The following is a 20,200-nucleotide window of genomic DNA, read 5'->3' as shown; positions in this document are numbered from 1 at the left end:
ATTTATATTTTTTCATTTGAATTAATATATATAAAGTTAAACATAACAATTCGTTTGCAGTTTCAACAGTTTCCAAACAAATCACAACTGACATTACTTCACCCGGTTTCCCAAACTAAATATCCCCTTTTTCTCTTTTACTTTCCTCCCAACAAAACCCCTTAACTTCTTTTCTTCCTCCTCATGCTCTAACCGCATCTGTTCCCAATCATACTCTTCCTCATCATCTCTGAAAGTCACCACCTTCTCCAACACTTTACCCTTTTCCTCTTTTACTTCTTTCTTTTCACCAGATACTTTCCTTGATCCACAATTTTCCTGTACCGTTACCTTTTTCTTCAATTTCACCTTTAAACTTTCAACTTCTTTTCCCTGCTTATTCTCCTCTATAATTATCGCATCAACTTCCTTCTTCATTTTATCACCAATATCTTCCTTTTGTCCTCCAAAGTTCTTTTCAAAAGTTCCTTTGCTGCTTTCCATGTAACAATACCCAGAACTCCCGTTTACCATAATCCTCCCATTATGCAAATTTTCTTCTCCTGTTGTCCACACCAAAAAACGTCTCTTTCCGTTCCAAATACCAACTTTGTTCCTGTATAATTTCTGAAACTTTACCATCTTACATTTAGATTCCAAAAAAACCATTATCTCCTCTATTTCCACAAACGGATTGTCCATGTAAATTATCACACTCTTCGGTTTCCCCATGAATGATGCACTTACTCCAATTTTCCCAGAATCCTCTTCACTCCAGCCTTTGAAAAAATGAATGCACTTTTCCTCAGAAACTAGAGTCACATCACAAACTTTACCTTGCTTTATTTCTTGCATACAGTAGATATCCTTCTCCAAAACTTCATATTTCCTCAAAATTTCCAGAATCCATTTTTCTTCCAAAAAAGTTTCTTCCGTCTCCCGTTTCACAAAAAAACGTAAGCATCTCTTCTTTTTCCAAAACTCCATCTCAACGATCCGTTTTCCTTCCGTTTTTTCCTTTTAATCCTCCAAATGTTGCCACCACAGCTATGTGTGGCGACAGTTGCCCCCCACAGCTATGTGTGGTGACAAGGTGATCGCCTCTCATTGCCCAGGGACTAATCCGACTCCCTAATAGCAGCAGGGGGGTTTAGCTCCACCAATAAGTGTAGCGATCCCCCCAGGCCAAGGAGCCGGGTACCCCAAGCGCCTCCCAGCCAAGACCAAGGCAGAAACCGCTAGATCACTGCACTTGATCTTAGCCAAAAGGCCGAGAAGCGATAACCAGAATTGGTTTCAAACTACGGAGCCACCCAAGGATCCTGAAAAGTCCATTTGTGGAGATGAGCTCCTGGACTCCCGTTAAGAAGACATGTTGTCAACCTCTAGATCCCTTACATGCCTGCACTTTTCGGCTTGCTGCTGCTGCAATCCACGCGTTTTAGATCTGCATAACTCCACCTCTTTAAACACAGCACCTTCACCCCCTGCTGTTCCCACCCGCCTCAACACCGTTGGAAGGGAGGAGAACCAATTAAGGCGGGGGGTGGGGTGGAACGAGCAGCTGTCTACCCTTAGCAGGAGGTCTCCTGATTACATACCTTTCCTGCTGCTGCTGCTGCTGGCTGTCCAGCAGCAGACTGAAGGTGGCTGCTGCTGTGCACAGGTATATAAAGGCTCAGAGCCTATTATGACACGCGCAGCCAGCGTTCCATTGCCACATTCCATCTACTGCAGGCAGGATACCTGGCTGGCTGAATGTCGCTGAGAAGCTCACAGAGACCGCCATAAGCAACAGTTTAACAGAATGCCACAGACTAATCAACCAAACTTTTTGGGTTGGGTTCTCTTTTATAGTCTGCAGGCATTAAATGAAAGAAGTCAGTGTTCCAGCAGAAGGAGACAACGTTTCAGAAAAGGCATTGCAGCAAACCAAAAAAGAAATTTTAAGCGCAGCAGAGTAACCAGCGCACATACCTGTTAGCTCAGGTGAGTTTAAAAGGCTGCTGTTGATAACAAGGGCATTTGCTAAATAGATGGTGTGTGTGCAACAATATACTGAAAGGTCAATTATATTGTGCAGCTTATCTCACCACCTGTAGTTATTTAGGTGAAAGCTCCAAAATGCTTTCCTAATATGTCTGTTTATCCAAAAGGAAGTAAAAAGGGAGAGCTAGAAAGATAGCATTGCATCACATTACATGGCAATGCAATGCACAGTTGCTGAAGTTGAACCAAAATGAGCTTGTAATCTGGCTTCTGCAACTTTGAACATGAAAAATCCAATGAGGAGAAGAAAAGCAAAGCCAAAGAGTCCATCCCAAAATCCGACAAACAAGCAAAATGAACAAAAAACATTGAATTCAATTCTTTCTGATTTTAGAAACTGCATTAAAGAAGGGGTGCACCGGTCCTGGAGATACTGCAATACCAGGTCAATGCGTGGAGTGGACAGAGCAAGCTCTTTTTCCATCTCCCTGTTCTAAAAATCCATTTAATATATGGTCCCCAGATAGGGGACGTATCAGATATTAAACTGATAAGAACAGATACTACACTTGATCTTAGCCAAAAGGCCGAGAAGCGATAACCAGAATTGGTTTCAAACTACGGAGACACCCAAGGATCCTGAAAAGTCCATTTGTGGAGATGAGCTCCTGGACTCCCGTTAAGAAGACATGTTGTCAACCTCTAGATCCCTTACATGCCTGCACTTTTCGGCTTGCTGCTGCTGCAATCCACGCGTTTTAGATCTGCATAACTCCACCTCTTTAAACACAGCACCTTCACCCCCTGCTGTTCCCACCCGCCTCAACACCGTTGGAAGGGAGGAGAACCAATTAAGGCGGGGGGTGGGGTGGAACGAGCAGCTGTCTACCCTTAGCAGGAGGGCTCCTGATTACATACCTCTCCTGCTGCTGCTGCTGCTGGCTGTCCAGCAGCAGACTGAAGGTGGCTGCTGCTGTGCACAGGTATATAAAGGCTCAGAGCCTATTATGACACGCGCAGCCAGCGTTCCATTGCCACATTCCATCTACTGCAGGCAGGATACATGGCTGGCTGAATGTCGCTGAGAAGCTCACAGAGACCGCCATAAGCAACAGTTTAACAGAATGCCACAGACTAATCAACCAAACTTTTTGGGTTGGGTTCTCTTTTATAGTCTGCAGGCATTAAATGAAAGAAGTCAGTGTTCCAGCAGAAGGAGACAACGTTTCAGAAAAGGCATTGTAGCAAACCAAAAAAGAAATTTTAAGCGCAGCAGAGTAACCAGCGCACATACCTGTTAGCTCAGGTGAGTTTAAAAGGCTGCTGTTGATAACAAGGGCATTTGCTAAATAGATGGTGTGTGTGCAACAATATACTGAAAGGTCAATTATATTGTGCAGCTTATCTCACCACCTGTAGTTATTTAGGTGAAAGCTCCAAAATGCTTGCCTAATATGTCTGTTTATCCAAAAGGAAGTAAAAAGGGAGAGCTAGAAAGATAGCATTGCATCACATTACATGGCAATGCAATGCACAGTTGCTGAAGTTGAACCAAAATGAGCTTGTAATCTGGCTTCTGCAACTTTGAACATGAAAAATCCAATGAGGAGAAGAAAAGCAAAGCCAAAGAGTCCATCCCAAAATCCGACAAACAAGCAAAATGAACAAAAAACATTGAATTCAATTCTTTCTGATTTTAGAAACTGCATTAAAGAAGGGGTGCACCGGTCCTGGAGATACTGCAATACCAGGTCAATGCGTGGAGTGGACAGAGCAAGCTCTTTTTCCATCTCCCTGGTCTAAAAATCCATTTAATATATGGTCCCCAGATAGGGGACGTATCAGATATTAAACTGATAAGAACAGATACTACACTTGATCTTAGCCAAAAGGCCGAGAAGCGATAACCAGAATTGGTTTCAAACTACGGAGCCACCCAAGGATCCTGAAAAGTCCATTTGTGGAGATGAGCTCCTGGACTCCCGTTAAGAAGACATGTTGTCAACCTCTAGATCCCTTACATGCCTGCACTTTTCGGCTTGCTGCTGCTGCAATCCACGCGTTTTAGATCTGCATAACTCCACCTCTTTAAACACAGCACCTTCACCCCCTGCTGTTCCCACCCGCCTCAACACCGTTGGAAGGGAGGAGAACCAATTAAGGCGGGGGGTGGGGTGGAACGAGCAGCTGTCTACCCTTAGCAGGAGGGCTCCTGATTACATACCTCTCCTGCTGCTGCTGCTGCTGGCTGTCCAGCAGCAGACTGAAGGTGGCTGCTGCTGTGCACAGGTATATAAAGGCTCAGAGCCTATTATGACACGCGCAGCCAGCGTTCCATTGCCACATTCCATCTACTGCAGGCAGGATACCTGGCTGGCTGAATGTCGCTGAGAAGCTCACAGAGACCGCCATAAGCAACAGTTTAACAGAATGCCACAGACTAATCAACCAAACTTTTTGGGTTGGGTTCTCTTTTATAGTCTGCAGGCATTAAATGAAAGAAGTCAGTGTTCCAGCAGAAGGAGACAACGTTTCAGAAAAGGCATTGTAGCAAACCAAAAAAGAAATTTTAAGCGCAGCAGAGTAACCAGCGCACATACCTGTTAGCTCAGGTGAGTTTAAAAGGCTGCTGTTGATAACAAGGGCATTTGCTAAATAGATGGTGTGTGTGCAACAATATACTGAAAGGTCAATTATATTGTGCAGCTTATCTCACCACCTGTAGTTATTTAGGTGAAAGCTCCAAAATGCTTGCCTAATATGTCTGTTTATCCAAAAGGAAGTAAAAAGGGAGAGCTAGAAAGATAGCATTGCATCACATTACATGGCAATGCAATGCACAGTTGCTGAAGTTGAACCAAAATGAGCTTGTAATCTGGCTTCTGCAACTTTGAACATGAAAAATCCAATGAGGAGAAGAAAAGCAAAGCCAAAGAGTCCATCCCAAAATCCGACAAACAAGCAAAATGAACAAAAAACATTGAATTCAATTCTTTCTGATTTTAGAAACTGCATTAAAGAAGGGGTGCACCGGTCCTGGAGATACTGCAATACCAGGTCAATGCGTGGAGTGGACAGAGCAAGCTCTTTTTCCATCTCCCTGTTCTAAAAATCCATTTAATATATGGTCCCCAGATAGGGGACGTATCAGATATTAAACTGATAAGAACAGATACTACACTTGATCTTAGCCAAAAGGCCGAGAAGCGATAACCAGAATTGGTTTCAAACTACGGAGCCACCCAAGGATCCTGAAAAGTCCATTTGTGGAGATGAGCTCCTGGACTCCCGTTAAGAAGACATGTTGTCAACCTCTAGATCCCTTACATGCCTGCACTTTTCGGCTTGCTGCTGCTGCAATCCAGGCGTTTTAGATCTGCATAACTCCACCTCTTTAAACACAGCACCTTCACCCCCTGCTGTTCCCACCCGCCTCAACACCGTTGGAAGGGAGGAGAACCAATTAAGGCGGGGGGTGGGGTGGAACGAGCAGCTGTCTACCCTTAGCAGGAGGGCTCCTGATTACATACCTCTCCTGCTGCTGCTGCTGCTGGCTGTCCAGCAGCAGACTGAAGGTGGCTGCTGCTGTGCACAGGTATATAAAGGCTCAGAGCCTATTATGACACGCGCAGCCAGCGTTCCATTGCCACATTCCATCTACTGCAGGCAGGATACCTGGCTGGCTGAATGTCGCTGAGAAGCTCACAGAGACCGCCATAAGCAACAGTTTAACAGAATGCCACAGACTAATCAACCAAACTTTTTGGGTTGGGTTCTCTTTTATAGTCTGCAGGCATTAAATGAAAGAAGTCAGTGTTCCAGCAGAAGGAGACAACGTTTCAGAAAAGGCATTGTAGCAAACCAAAAAAGAAATTTTAAGCGCAGTAGAGTAACCAGCGCACATACCTGTTAGCTCAGGTGAGTTTAAAAGGCTGCTGTTGATAACAAGGGCATTTGCTAAATAGATGGTGTGTGTGCAACAATATACTGAAAGGTCAATTATATTGTGCAGCTTATCTCACCACCTGTAGTTATTTAGGTGAAAGCTCCAAAATGCTTGCCTAATATGTCTGTTTATCCAAAAGGAAGTAAAAAGGGAGAGCTAGAAAGATAGCATTGCATCACATTACATGGCAATGCAATGCACAGTTGCTGAAGTTGAACCAAAATGAGCTTGTAATCTGGCTTCTGCAACTTTGAACATGAAAAATCCAATGAGGAGAAGAAAAGCAAAGCCAAAGAGTCCATCCCAAAATCCGACAAACAAGCAAAATGAACAAAAAACATTGAATTCAATTCTTTCTGATTTTAGAAACTGCATTAAAGAAGGGGTGCACCGGTCCTGGAGATACTGCAATACCAGGTCAATGCGTGGAGTGGACAGAGCAAGCTCTTTTTCCATCTCCCTGTTCTAAAAATCCATTTAATATATGGTCCCCAGATAGGGGACGTATCAGATATTAAACTGATAAGAACAGATACTACACTTGATCTTAGCCAAAAGGCCGAGAAGCGATAACCAGAATTGGTTTCAAACTACGGAGCCACCCAAGGATCCTGAAAAGTCCATTTGTGGAGATGAGCTCCTGGACTCCCATTAAGAAGACATGTTGTCAACCTCTAGATCCCTTACATGCCTGCACTTTTCGGCTTGCTGCTGCTGCAATCCACGCGTTTTAGATCTGCATAACTCCACCTCTTTAAACACAGCACCTTCACCCCCTGCTGTTCCCACCCGCCTCAACACCGTTGGAAGGGAGGAGAACCAATTAAGGCGGGGGGTGGGGTGGAACGAGCAGCTGTCTACCCTTAGCAGGAGGGCTCCTGATTACATACCTCTCCTGCTGCTGCTGCTGCTGGCTGTCCAGCAGCAGACTGAAGGTGGCTGCTGCTGTGCACAGGTATATAAAGGCTCAGAGCCTATTATGACACGCGCAGCCAGCGTTCCATTGCCACATTCCATCTACTGCAGGCAGGATACCTGGCTGGCTGAATGTCGCTGAGAAGCTCACAGAGACCGCCATAAGCAACATTTTAACAGAATGCCACAGACTAATCAACCAAACTTTTTGGGTTGGGTTCTCTTTTATAGTCTGCAGGCATTAAATGAAAGAAGTCAGTGTTCCAGCAGAAGGAGACAATGTTTCAGAAAAGGCATTGTAGCAAACCAAAAAAGAAATTTTAAGCGCAGCAGAGTAACCAGCGCACATACCTGTTAGCTCAGGTGAGTTTAAAAGGCTGCTGTTGATAACAAGGGCATTTGCTAAATAGATGGTGTGTGTGCAACAATATACTGAAAGGTCAATTATATTGTGCAGCTTATCTCACCACCTGTAGTTATTTAGGTGAAAGCTCCAAAATGCTTGCCTAATATGTCTGTTTATCCAAAAGGAAGTAAAAAGGGAGAGCTAGAAAGATAGCATTGCATCACATTACATGGCAATGCAATGCACAGTTGCTGAAGTTGAACCAAAATGAGCTTGTAATCTGGCTTCTGCAACTTTGAACATGAAAAATCCAATGAGGAGAAGAAAAGCAAAGCCAAAGAGTCCATCCCAAAATCCGACAAACAAGCAAAATGAACAAAAAACATTGAATTCAATTCTTTCTGATTTTAGAAACTGCATTAAAGAAGGGGTGCACCGGTCCTGGAGATACTGCAATACCAGGTCAATGCGTGGAGTGGACAGAGCAAGCTCTTTTTCCATCTCCCTGTTCTAAAAATTCATTTAATATATGGTCCCCAGATAGGGGACGTATCAGATATTAAACTGATAAGAACAGATACTACACTTGATCTTAGCCAAAAGGCCGAGAAGCGATAACCAGAATTGGTTTCAAACTACGGAGCCACCCAAGGATCCTGAAAAGTCCATTTGTGGAGATGAGCTCCTGGACTCCCGTTAAGAAGACATGTTGTCAACCTCTAGATCCCTTACATGCCTGCACTTTTCGGCTTGCTGCTGCTGCAATCCACGCGTTTTAGATCTGCATAACTCCACCTCTTTAAACACAGCACCTTCACCCCCTGCTGTTCCCACCCGCCTCAACACCGTTGGAAGGGAGGAGAACCAATTAAGGCGGGGGGTGGGGTGGAACGAGCAGCTGTCTACCCTTAGCAGGAGGGCTCCTGATTACATACCTCTCCTGCTGCTGCTGCTGCTGGCTGTCCAGCAGCAGACTGAAGGTGGCTGCTGCTGTGCACAGGTATATAAAGGCTCAGAGCCTATTATGACATGCGCAGCCAGCGTTCCATTGCCACATTCCATCTACTGCAGGCAGGATACCTGGCTGGCTGAATGTCGCTGAGAAGCTCACAGAGACCGCCATAAGCAACAGTTTAACAGAATGCCACAGACTAATCAACCAAACTTTTTGGGTTGGGTTCTCTTTTATAGTCTGCAGGCATTAAATGAAAGAAGTCAGTGTTCCAGCAGAAGGAGACAACGTTTCAGAAAAGGCATTGTAGCAAACCAAAAAAGAAATTTTAAGCGCAGCAGAGTAACCAGCGCACATACCTGTTAGCTCAGGTGAGTTTAAAAGGCTGCTGTTGATAACAAGGGCATTTGCTAAATAGATGGTGTGTGTGCAACAATATACTGAAAGGTCAATTATATTGTGCAGCTTATCTCACCACCTGTAGTTATTTAGGTGAAAGCTCCAAAATGCTTGCCTAATATGTCTGTTTATCCAAAAGGAAGTAAAAAGGGAGAGCTAGAAAGATAGCATTGCATCACATTACATGGCAATGCAATGCACAGTTGCTGAAGTTGAACCAAAATGAGCTTGTAATCTGGCTTCTGCAACTTTGAACATGAAAAATCCAATGAGGAGAAGCAAAGCAAAGCCAAAGAGTCCATCCCAAAATCCGACAAACAAGCAAAATGAACAAAAAACATTGAATTCAATTCTTTCTGATTTTAGAAACTGCATTAAAGAAGGGGTGCACCGGTCCTGGAGATACTGCAATACCAGGTCAATGCGTGGAGTGGACAGAGCAAGCTCTTTTTCCATCTCCCTGTTCTAAAAATCCATTTAATATATGGTCCCCAGATAGGGGACGTATCAGATATTAAACTGATAAGAACAGATACTACACTTGATCTTAGCCAAAAGGCCGAGAAGCGATAACCAGAATTGGTTTCAAACTACGGAGCCACCCAAGGATCCTGAAAAGTCCATTTGTGGAGATGAGCTCCTGGACTCCCGTTAAGAAGACATGTTGTCAACCTCTAGATCCCTTACATGCCTGCACTTTTCGGCTTGCTGCTGCTGCAATCCACGCGTTTTAGATCTGCATAACTCCACCTCTTTAAACACAGCACCTTCACCCCCTGCTGTTCCCACCCGCCTCAACACCGTTGGAAGGGAGGAGAACCAATTAAGGCGGGGGGTGGGGTGGAACGAGCAGCTGTCTACCCTTAGCAGGAGGGCTCCTGATTACATACCTCTCCTGCTGCTGCTGCTGCTGGCTGTCCAGCAGCAGACTGAAGGTGGCTGCTGCTGTGCACAGGTATATAAAGGCTCAGAGCCTATTATGACACGCGCAGCCAGCGTTCCATTGCCACATTCCATCTACTGCAGGCAGGATACCTGGCTGGCTGAATGTCGCTGAGAAGCTCACAGAGACCGACATAAGCAACAGTTTAACAGAATGCCACAGACTAATCAACCAAACTTTTTGGGTTGGGTTCTCTTTTATAGTCTGCAGGCATTAAATGAAAGAAGTCAGTGTTCCAGCAGAAGGAGACAACGTTTCAGAAAAGGCATTGTAGCAAACCAAAAAAGAAATTTTAAGCGCAGCAGAGTGACCAGCGCACATACCTGTTAGCTCAGGTGAGTTTAAAAGGCTGCTGTTGATAACAAGGGCATTTGCTAAATAGATGGTGTGTGTGCAACAATATACTGAAAGGTCAATTATATTGTGCAGCTTATCTCACCACCTGTAGTTATTTAGGTGAAAGCTCCAAAATGCTTGCCTAATATGTCTGTTTATCCAAAAGGAAGTAAAAAGGGAGAGCTAGAAAGATAGCATTGCATCACATTACATGGCAATGCAATGCACAGTTGCTGAAGTTGAACCAAAATGAGCTTGTAATCTGGCTTCTGCAACTTTGAACATGAAAAATCCAATGAGGAGAAGAAAAGCAAAGCCAAAGAGTCCATCCCAAAATCCGACAAACAAGCAAAATGAACAAAAAACATTGAATTCAATTCTTTCTGATTTTAGAAACTGCATTAAAGAAGGGGTGCACCGGTCCTGGAGATACTGCAATACCAGGTCAATGCGTGGAGTGGACAGAGCAAGCTCTTTTTCCATCTCCCTGTTCTAAAAATCCATTTAATATATGGTCCCCAGATAGGGGACGTATCAGATATTAAACTGATAAGAACAGATACTACACTTGATCTTAGCCAAAAGGCCGAGAAGCGATAACCAGAATTGGTTTCAAACTACGGAGCCACCCAAGGATCCTGAAAAGTCCATTTGTGGAGATGAGCTCCTGGACTCCCGTTAAGAAGACATGTTGTCAACCTCTAGATCCCTTACATGCCTGCACTTTTCGGCTTGCTGCTGCTGCAATCCACGCGTTTTAGATCTGCATAACTCCACCTCTTTAAACACAGCACCTTCACCCCCTGCTGTTCCCACCCGCCTCAACACCGTTGGAAGGGAGGAGAACCAATTAAGGCGGGGGGTGGGGTGGAACGAGCAGCTGTCTACCCTTAGCAGGAGGGCTCCTGATTACATACCTCTCCTGCTGCTGCTGCTGCTGGCTGTCCAGCAGCAGACTGAAGGTGGCTGCTGCTGTGCACAGGTATATAAAGGCTCAGAGCCTATTATGACACGCGCAGCCAGCGTTCCATTGCCACATTCCATCTACTGCAGGCAGGATACCTGGCTGGCTGAATGTCGCTGAGAAGCTCACAGAGACCGCCATAAGCAACAGTTTAACAGAATGCCACAGACTAATCAACCAAACTTTTTGGGTTGGGTTCTCTTTTATAGTCTGCAGGCATTAAATGAAAGAAGTCAGTGTTCCAGCAGAAGGAGACAACGTTTCAGAAAAGGCATTGTAGCAAACCAAAAAAGAAATTTTAAGCGCAGCAGAGTAACCAGCGCACATACCTGTTAGCTCAGGTGAGTTTAAAAGGCTGCTGTTGATAACAAGGGCATTTGCTAAATAGATGGTGTGTGTGCAACAATATACTGAAAGGTCAATTATATTGTGCAGCTTATCTCACCACCTGTAGTTATTTAGGTGAAAGCTCCAAAATGCTTGCCTAATATGTCTGTTTATCCAAAAGGAAGTAAAAAGGGAGAGCTAGAAAGATAGCATTGCATCACATTACATGGCAATGCAATGCACAGTTGCTGAAGTTGAACCAAAACGAGCTTGTAATCTGGCTTCTGCAACTTTGAACATGAAAAATCCAATGAGGAGAAGAAAAGCAAAGCCAAAGAGTCCATCCCAAAATCCGACAAACAAGCAAAATGAACAAAAAACATTGAATTCAATTCTTTCTGATTTTAGAAACTGCATTAAAGAAGGGGTGCACCGGTCCTGGAGATACTGCAATACCAGGTCAATGCGTGGAGTGGACAGAGCAAGCTCTTTTTCCATCTCCCTGTTCTAAAATTCCATTTAATATATGGTCCCCAGATAGGGGACGTATCAGATATTAAACTGATAAGAACAGATACTACACTTGATCTTAGCCAAAAGGCCGAGAAGCGATAACCAGAATTGGTTTCAAACTACGGAGCCACCCAAGGATCCTGAAAAGTCCATTTGTGGAGATGAGCTCCTGGACTCCCGTTAAGAAGACATGTTGTCAACCTCTAGATCCCTTACATGCCTGCACTTTTCGGCTTGCTGCTGCTGCAATCCACGCGTTTTAGATCTGCATAACTCCACCTCTTTAAACACAGCACCTTCACCCCCTGCTGTTCCCACCCGCCTCAACACCGTTGGAAGGGAGGAGAACCAATTAAGGCGGGGGGTGGGGTGGAACGAGCAGCTGTCTACCCTTAGCAGGAGGGCTCCTGATTACATACCTCTCCTGCTGCTGCTGCTGCTGGCTGTCCAGCAGCAGACTGAAGGTGGCTGCTGCTGTGCACAGGTATATAAAGGCTCAGAGCCTATTATGACACGCGCAGCCAGCGTTCCATTGCCACATTCCATCTACTGCAGGCAGGATACCTGGCTGGCTGAATGTCGCTGAGAAGCTCACAGAGACCGCCATAAGCAACAGTTTAACAGAATGCCACAGACTAATCAACCAAACTTTTTGGGTTGGGTTCTCTTTTATAGTCTGCAGGCATTAAATGAAAGAAGTCAGTGTTCCAGCAGAAGGAGACAACGTTTCAGAAAAGGCATTGTAGCAAACCAAAAAAGAAATTTTAAGCGCAGCAGAGTAACCAGCGCACATACCTGTTAGCTCAGGTGAGTTTAAAAGGCTGCTGTTGATAACAAGGGCATTTGCTAAATAGATGGTGTGTGTGCAACAATATACTGAAAGGTCAATTATATTGTGCAGCTTATCTCACCACCTGTAGTTATTTAGGTGAAAGCTCCAAAATGCTTGCCTAATATGTCTGTTTATCCAAAAGGAAGTAAAAAGGGAGAGCTAGAAAGATAGCATTGCATCACATTACATGGCAATGCAATGCACAGTTGCTGAAGTTGAACCAAAATGAGCTTGTAATCTGGCTTCTGCAACTTTGAACATGAAAAATCCAATGAGGAGAAGAAAAGCAAAGCCAAAGAGTCCATCCCAAAATCCGACAAACAAGCAAAATGAACAAAAAACATTGAATTCAATTCTTTCTGATTTTAGAAACTGCATTAAAGAAGGGGTGCACCGGTCCTGGAGATACTGCAATACCAGGTCAATGCGTGGAGTGGACAGAGCAAGCTCTTTTTCCATCTCCCTGTTCTAAAAATCCATTTAATATATGGTCCCCAGATAGGGGACGTATCAGATATTAAACTGATAAGAACAGATACTACACTTGATCTTAGCCAAAAGGCCGAGAAGCGATAACCAGAATTGGTTTCAAACTACGGAGCCACCCAAGGATCCTGAAAAGTCCATTTGTGGAGATGAGCTCCTGGACTCCCGTTAAGAAGACATGTTGTCAACCTCTAGATCCCTTACATGCCTGCACTTTTCGGCTTGCTGCTGCTGCAATCCACGCGTTTTAGATCTGCATAACTCCACCTCTTTAAACACAGCACCTTCACCCCCTGCTGTTCCCACCCGCCTCAACACCGTTGGAAGGGAGGAGAACCAATTAAGGCGGGGGGTGGGGTGGAACGAGCAGCTGTCTACCCTTAGCAGGAGGGCTCCTGATTACATACCTCTCCTGCTGCTGCTGCTGCTGGCTGTCCAGCAGCAGACTGAAGGTGGCTGCTGCTGTGCACAGGTATATAAAGGCTCAGAGCCTATTATGACACGCGCAGCCAGCGTTCCATTGCCACATTCCATCTACTGCAGGCAGGATACCTGGCTGGCTGAATGTCGCTGAGAAGCTCACAGAGACCGCCATAAGCAACAGTTTAACAGAATGCCACAGACTAATCAACCAAACTTTTTGGGTTGGGTTCTCTTTTATAGTCTGCAGGCATTAAATGAAAGAAGTCAGTGTTCCAGCAGAAGGAGACAACGTTTCAGAAAAGGCATTGTAGCAAACCAAAAAAGAAATTTTAAGCGCAGCAGAGTAACCAGCGCACATACCTGTTAGCTCAGGTGAGTTTAAAAGGCTGCTGTTGATAACAAGGGCATTTGCTAAATAGATGGTGTGTGTGCAACAATATACTGAAAGGTCAATTATATTGTGCAGCTTATCTCACCACCTGTAGTTATTTAGGTGAAAGCTCCAAAATGCTTGCCTAATATGTCTGTTTATCCAAAAGGAAGTAAAAAGGGAGAGCTAGAAAGATAGCATTGCATCACATTACATGGCAATGCAATGCACAGTTGCTGAAGTTGAACCAAAATGAGCTTGTAATCTGGCTTCTGCAACTTTGAACATGAAAAATCCAATGAGGAGAAGAAAAGCAAAGCCAAAGAGTCCATCCCAAAATCCGACAAACAAGCAAAATGAACAAAAAACATTGAATTCAATTCTTTCTGATTTTAGAAACTGCATTAAAGAAGGGGTGCACCGGTCCTGGAGATACTGCAATACCAGGTCAATGCGTGGAGTGGACAGAGCAAGCTCTTTTTCCATCTCCCTGTTCTAAAAATCCATTTAATATATGGTCCCCAGATAGGGGACGTATCAGATATTAAACTGATAAGAACAGATACTACACTTGATCTTAGCCAAAAGGCCGAGAAGCGATAACCAGAATTGGTTTCAAACTACGGAGCCACCCAAGGATCCTGAAAAGTCCATTTGTGGAGATGAGCTCCTGGACTCCCGTTAAGAAGACATGTTGTCAACCTCTAGATCCCTTACATGCCTGCACTTTTCGGCTTGCTGCTGCTGCAATCCACGCGTTTTAGATCTGCATAACTCCACCTCTTTAAACACAGCACCTTCACCCCCTGCTGTTCCCACCCGCCTCAACACCGTTGGAAGGGAGGAGAACCAATTAAGGCGGGGGGTGGGGTGGAACGAGCAGCTGTCTACCCTTAGCAGGAGGGCTCCTGATTACATACCTCTCCTGCTGCTGCTGCTGCTGGCTGTCCAGCAGCAGACTGAAGGTGGCTGCTGCTGTGCACAGGTATATAAAGGCTCAGAGCCTATTATGACACGCGCAGCCAGCGTTCCATTGCCACATTCCATCTACTGCAGGCAGGATACCTGGCTGGCTGAATGTCACTGAGAAGCTCACAGAGACCGCCATAAGCAACAGTTTAACAGAATGCCACAGACTAATCAACCAAACTTTTTGGGTTGGGTTCTCTTTTATAGTCTGCAGGCATTAAATGAAAGAAGTCAGTGTTCCAGCAGAAGGAGACAACGTTTCAGAAAAGGCATTGTAGCAAACCAAAAAAGAAATTTTAAGCGCAGCAGAGTAACCAGCGCACATACCTGTTAGCTCAGGTGAGTTTAAAAGGCTGCTGTTGATAACAAGGGCATTTGCTAAATAGATGGTGTGTCTGCAACAATATACTGAAAGGTCAATTATATTGTGCAGCTTATCTCACCACCTGTAGTTATTTAGGTGAAATCTCCAAAATGCTTGCCTAATATGTCTGTTTATCCAAAAGGAAGTAAAAAGGGAGAGCTAGAAAGATAGCATTGCATCACATTACATGGCAATGCAATGCACAGTTGCTGAAGTTGAACCAAAATGAGCTTGTAATCTGGCTTCTGCAACTTTGAACATGAAAAATCCAATGAGGAGAAGAAAAGCAAAGCCAAAGAGTCCATCCCAAAATCCGACAAACAAGCAAAATGAACAAAAAACATTGAATTCAATTCTTTCTGATTTTAGAAACTGCATTAAAGAAGGGGTGCACCGGTCCTGGAGATACTGCAATACCAGGTCAATGCGTGGAGTGGACAGAGCAAGCTCTTTTTCCATCTCCCTGTTCTAAAAATCCATTTAATATATGGTCCCCAGATAGGGGACGTATCAGATATTAAACTGATAAGAACAGATACTACACTTGATCTTAGCCAAAAGGCCGAGAAGCGATAACCAGAATTGGTTTCAAACTACGGAGCCACCCAAGGATCCTGAAAAGTCCATTTGTGGAGATGAGCTCCTGGACTCCCGTTAAGAAGACATGTTGTCAACCTCTAGATCCCTTACATGCCTGCACTTTTCGGCTTGCTGCTGCTGCAATCCACGCGTTTTAGATCTGCATAACTCCACCTCTTTAAACACAGCACCTTCACCCCCTGCTGTTCCCACCCGCCTCAACACCGTTGGAAGGGAGGAGAACCAATTAAGGCGGGGGGTGGGGTGGAACGAGCAGCTGTCTACCCTTAGCAGGAGGGCTCCTGATTACATACCTCTCCTGCTGCTGCTGCTGCTGGCTGTCCAGCAGCAGACTGAAGGTGGCTGCTGCTGTGCACAGGTATATAAAGGCTCAGAGCCTATTATGACACGCGCAGCCAGCGTTCCATTGCCACATTCCATCTACTGCAGGCAGGATACCTGGCTGGCTGAATGTCGCTGAGAAGCTCACAGAGACCGCCATAAGCAACAGTTTAACAGAATGCCACAGACTAATCAACCAAACTTTTTGGGTTGTGTTCTCTTTTGTAGTCTGCAGGCATTAAATGAAAGAAGTCAGTGTTCCAGCAGAGGGAGACAACGTTTCAGAAAAGGCATTGTAGCAAACCAAAAAAGAAATTTTAAGCGCAGCAGAGTAACCAGCGCACATACCTGTTAGCTCAGGTGAGTTTAAAAGGCTGCTGTTGATAACAAGGGCATTTGCTAAATAGATGGTGTGTGTGCAACAATATACTGAAAGGTCAATTATATTGTGCAGCTTATCTCACCACCTGTAGTTATTTAGGTGAAAGCTCCAAAATGCTTGCCTAATATGTCTGTTTATCCAAAAGGAAGTAAAAAGGGAGAGCTAGAAAGATAGCATTGCATCACATTACATGGCAATGCAATGCACAGTTGCTGAAGTTGAACCAAAATGAGCTTGTAATCTGGCTTCTGCAACTTTGAACATGAAAAATCCAATGAGGAGAAGAAAAGCAAAGCCAAAGAGTCCATCCCAAAATCCGACAAACAAGCAAAATGAACAAAAAACATTGAATTCAATTCTTTCTGATTTTAGAAACTGCATTAAAGAAGGGGTGCACCGGTCCTGGAGATACTGCAATACCAGGTCAATGCGTGGAGTGGACAGAGCAAGCTCTTTTTCCATCTCCCTGTTCTAAAAATCCATTTAATATATGGTCCCCAGATAGGGGACGTATCAGATATTAAACTGATAAGAACAGATACTACACTTGATCTTAGCCAAAAGGCCGAGAAGCGATAACCAGAATTGGTTTCAAACTACGGAGCCACCCAAGGATCCTGAAAAGTCCATTTGTGGAGATGAGCTCCTGGACTCCCGTTAAGAAGACATGTTGTCAACCTCTAGATCCCTTACATGCCTGCACTTTTCGGCTTGCTGCTGCTGCAATCCACGCGTTTTAGATCTGCATAACTCCACCTCTTTAAACACAGCACCTTCACCCCCTGCTGTTCCCACCCGCCTCAACACCGTTGGAAGGGAGGAGAACCAATTAAGGCGGGGGGTGGGGTGGAACGAGCAGCTGTCTACCCTTAGCAGGAGGGCTCCTGATTACATACCTCTCCTGCTGCTGCTGCTGCTGGCTGTCCAGCAGCAGACTGAAGGTGGCTGCTGCTGTGCACAGGTATATAAAGGCTCAGAGCCTATTATGACACGCGCAGCCAGCGTTCCATTGCCACATTCCATCTACTGCAGGCAGGATACCTGGCTGGCTGAATGTCGCTGAGAAGCTCACAGAGACCGCCATAAGCAACAGTTTAACAGAATGCCACAGACTAATCAACCAAACTTTTTGGGTTGGGTTCTCTTTTATAGTCTGCAGGCATTAAATGAAAGAAGTCAGTGTTCCAGCAGAAGGAGACAACGTTTCAGAAAAGGCATTGTAGCAAACCAAAAAAGAAATTTTAAGCGCAGCAGAGTAACCAGCGCACATACCTGTTAGCTCAGGTGAGTTTAAAAGGCTGCTGTTGATAACAAGGGCATTTGCTAAATAGATGGTGTGTGTGCAACAATATACTGAAAGGTCAATTATATTGTGCAGCTTATCTCACCACCTGTAGTTATTTAGGTGAAAGCTCCAAAATGCTTGCCTAATATGTCTGTTTATCCAAAAGGAAGTAAAAAGGGAGAGCTAGAAAGATAGCATTGCATCACATTACATGGCAATGCAATGCACAGTTGCTGAAGTTGAACCAAAATGAGCTTGTAATCTGGCTTCTGCAACTTTGAACATGAAAAATCCAATGAGGAGAAGAAAAGCAAAGCCAAAGAGTCCATCCCAAAATCCGACAAACAAGCAAAATGAACAAAAAACATTGAATTCAATTCTTTCTGATTTTAGAAACTGCATTAAAGAAGGGGTGCACCGGTCCTGGAGATACTGCAATACCAGGTCAATGCGTGGAGTGGACAGAGCAAGCTCTTTTTCCATCTCCCTGTTCTAAAAATCCATTTAATATATGGTCCCCAGATAGGGGACGTATCAGATATTAAACTGATAAGAACAGATACTACACTTGATCTTAGCCAAAAGGCCGAGAAGCGATAACCAGAATTGGTTTCAAACTACGGAGCCACCCAAGGATCCTGAAAAGTCCATTTGTGGAGATGAGCTCCTGGACTCCCGTTAAGAAGACATGTTGTCAACCTCTAGATCCCTTACATGCCTGCACTTTTCGGCTTGCTGCTGCTGCAATCCACGCGTTTTAGATCTGCATAACTCCACCTCTTTAAACACAGCACCTTCACCCCCTGCTGTTCCCACCCGCCTCAACACCGTTGGAAGGGAGGAGAACCAATTAAGGCGGGGGGTGGGGTGGAACGAGCAGCTGTCTACCCTTAGCAGGAGGGCTCCTGATTACATACCTCTCCTGCTGCTGCTGCTGCTGGCTGTCCAGCAGCAGACTGAAGGTGGCTGCTGCTGTGCACAGGTATATAAAGGCTCAGAGCCTATTATGACACGCGCAGCCAGCGTTCCATTGCCACATTCCATCTACTGCAGGCAGGATACCTGGCTGGCTGAATGTCGCTGAGAAGCTCACAGAGACCGCCATAAGCAACAGTTTAACAGAATGCCACAGACTAATCAACCAAACTTTTTGGGTTGGGTTCTCTTTTATAGTCTGCAGGCATTAAATGAAAGAAGTCAGTGTTCCAGCAGAAGGAGACAACGTTTCAGAAAAGGCATTGTAGCAAACCAAAAAAGAAATTTTAAGCGCAGCAGAGTAACCAGCGCACATACCTGTTAGCTCAGGTGAGTTTAAAAGGCTGCTGTTGATAACAAGGGCATTTGCTAAATAGATGGTGTGTGTGCAACAATATACTGAAAGGTCAATTATATTGTGCAGCTTATCTCACCACCTGTAGTTATTTAGGTGAAAGCTCCAAAATGCTTGCCTAATATGTCTGTTTATCCAAAAGGAAGTAAAAAGGGAGAGCTAGAAAGATAGCATTGCATCACATTACATGGCAATGCAATGCACAGTTGCTGAAGTTGAACCAAAATGAGCTTGTAATCTGGCTTCTGCAACTTTGAACATGAAAAATCCAATGAGGAGAAGAAAAGCAAAGCCAAAGAGTCCATCCCAAAATCCGACAAACAAGCAAAATGAACAAAAAACATTGAATTCAATTCTTTCTGATTTTAGAAACTGCATTAAAGAAGGGGTGCACCGGTCCTGGAGATACTGCAATACCAGGTCAATGCGTGGAGTGGACAGAGCAAGCTCTTTTTCCATCTCCCTGTTCTAAAAATCCATTTAATATATGGTCCCCAGATAGGGGACGTATCAGATATTAAACTGATAAGAACAGATACTACACTTGATCTTAGCCAAAAGGCCGAGAAGCGATAACCAGAATTGGTTTCAAACTACGGAGCCACCCAAGGATCCTGAAAAGTCCATTTGTGGAGATGAGCTCCTGGACTCCCGTTAAGAAGACATGTTGTCAACCTCTAGATCCCTTACATGCCTGCACTTTTCGGCTTGCTGCTGCTGCAATCCACGCGTTTTAGATCTGCATAACTCCACCTCTTTAAACACAGCACCTTCACCCCCTGCTGTTCCCACCCGCCTCAACACCGTTGGAAGGGAGGAGAACCAATTAAGGCGGGGGGTGGGGTGGAACGAGCAGCTGTCTACCCTTAGCAGGAGGGCTCCTGATTACATACCTCTCCTGCTGCTGCTGCTGCTGGCTGTCCAGCAGCAGACTGAAGGTGGCTGCTGCTGTGCACAGGTATATAAAGGCTCAGAGCCTATTATGACACGCGCAGCCAGCGTTCCATTGCCACATTCCATCTACTGCAGGCAGGATACCTGGCTGGCTGAATGTCGCTGAGAAGCTCACAGAGACCGCCATAAGCAACAGTTTAACAGAATGCCACAGACTAATCAACCAAACTTTTTGGGTTGGGTTCTCTTTTATAGTCTGCAGGCATTAAATGAAAGAAGTCAGTGTTCCAGCAGAAGGAGACAACGTTTCAGAAAAGGCATTGTAGCAAACCAAA

At 44.8% G+C, this 20,200-nt stretch overlaps 14 non-coding genes across 14 annotated transcripts; all 14 read right to left on the bottom strand.

Moving 5' to 3' along the window:
* Positions 1-2,376: 2,376 nt before the first annotated feature.
* Positions 2,377-2,567, bottom strand: LOC141275558 (U2 spliceosomal RNA). Its single transcript, XR_012323793.1, has one exon. It is a non-coding gene; the product is annotated as a U2 spliceosomal RNA (small nuclear RNA).
* A 1,115-nt stretch (positions 2,568-3,682) lies between these two features.
* LOC141149490 (U2 spliceosomal RNA) lies at positions 3,683-3,873 on the bottom strand. The gene has a single exon (XR_012245784.1). It is a non-coding gene; the product is annotated as a U2 spliceosomal RNA (small nuclear RNA).
* Positions 3,874-4,988: 1,115 nt separating this feature from the next.
* On the bottom strand, positions 4,989-5,179 carry LOC141275557 (U2 spliceosomal RNA). Its single transcript, XR_012323792.1, has one exon. It is a non-coding gene; the product is annotated as a U2 spliceosomal RNA (small nuclear RNA).
* Positions 5,180-6,294: 1,115 nt separating this feature from the next.
* Positions 6,295-6,485, bottom strand: LOC141275556 (U2 spliceosomal RNA). The gene has a single exon (XR_012323791.1). It is a non-coding gene; the product is annotated as a U2 spliceosomal RNA (small nuclear RNA).
* Positions 6,486-7,600: 1,115 nt separating this feature from the next.
* LOC141274075 (U2 spliceosomal RNA) lies at positions 7,601-7,791 on the bottom strand. The gene has a single exon (XR_012322367.1). It is a non-coding gene; the product is annotated as a U2 spliceosomal RNA (small nuclear RNA).
* Positions 7,792-8,906: 1,115 nt separating this feature from the next.
* LOC141275554 (U2 spliceosomal RNA) lies at positions 8,907-9,097 on the bottom strand. The gene has a single exon (XR_012323789.1). It is a non-coding gene; the product is annotated as a U2 spliceosomal RNA (small nuclear RNA).
* Positions 9,098-10,212: 1,115 nt separating this feature from the next.
* On the bottom strand, positions 10,213-10,403 carry LOC141275553 (U2 spliceosomal RNA). Its single transcript, XR_012323788.1, has one exon. It is a non-coding gene; the product is annotated as a U2 spliceosomal RNA (small nuclear RNA).
* Positions 10,404-11,518: 1,115 nt separating this feature from the next.
* LOC141149623 (U2 spliceosomal RNA) lies at positions 11,519-11,709 on the bottom strand. The gene has a single exon (XR_012245915.1). It is a non-coding gene; the product is annotated as a U2 spliceosomal RNA (small nuclear RNA).
* Positions 11,710-12,824: 1,115 nt separating this feature from the next.
* On the bottom strand, positions 12,825-13,015 carry LOC141275552 (U2 spliceosomal RNA). Its single transcript, XR_012323787.1, has one exon. It is a non-coding gene; the product is annotated as a U2 spliceosomal RNA (small nuclear RNA).
* Positions 13,016-14,130: 1,115 nt separating this feature from the next.
* On the bottom strand, positions 14,131-14,321 carry LOC141275551 (U2 spliceosomal RNA). The gene has a single exon (XR_012323786.1). It is a non-coding gene; the product is annotated as a U2 spliceosomal RNA (small nuclear RNA).
* Positions 14,322-15,436: 1,115 nt separating this feature from the next.
* Positions 15,437-15,627, bottom strand: LOC141275549 (U2 spliceosomal RNA). The gene has a single exon (XR_012323785.1). It is a non-coding gene; the product is annotated as a U2 spliceosomal RNA (small nuclear RNA).
* A 1,115-nt stretch (positions 15,628-16,742) lies between these two features.
* On the bottom strand, positions 16,743-16,933 carry LOC141275548 (U2 spliceosomal RNA). Its single transcript, XR_012323784.1, has one exon. It is a non-coding gene; the product is annotated as a U2 spliceosomal RNA (small nuclear RNA).
* A 1,115-nt stretch (positions 16,934-18,048) lies between these two features.
* LOC141275547 (U2 spliceosomal RNA) lies at positions 18,049-18,239 on the bottom strand. The gene has a single exon (XR_012323783.1). It is a non-coding gene; the product is annotated as a U2 spliceosomal RNA (small nuclear RNA).
* Positions 18,240-19,354: 1,115 nt separating this feature from the next.
* On the bottom strand, positions 19,355-19,545 carry LOC141275546 (U2 spliceosomal RNA). The gene has a single exon (XR_012323782.1). It is a non-coding gene; the product is annotated as a U2 spliceosomal RNA (small nuclear RNA).
* Between the last annotated feature and the right edge of the window lie 655 nt (positions 19,546-20,200).

Source organism: Phyllobates terribilis, unplaced genomic scaffold, assembly GCF_046119375.1.
Source record: "Phyllobates terribilis strain yellow unplaced genomic scaffold, ASM4611937v1 Scaffold_5__5_contigs__length_657084704, whole genome shotgun sequence".
Classification (NCBI taxonomy): domain Eukaryota; kingdom Metazoa; phylum Chordata; class Amphibia; order Anura; family Dendrobatidae; genus Phyllobates; species Phyllobates terribilis.
Note: the sequence above shows the minus strand (reverse complement) of the source record. Positions and strands in the feature narration are given on the sequence as shown.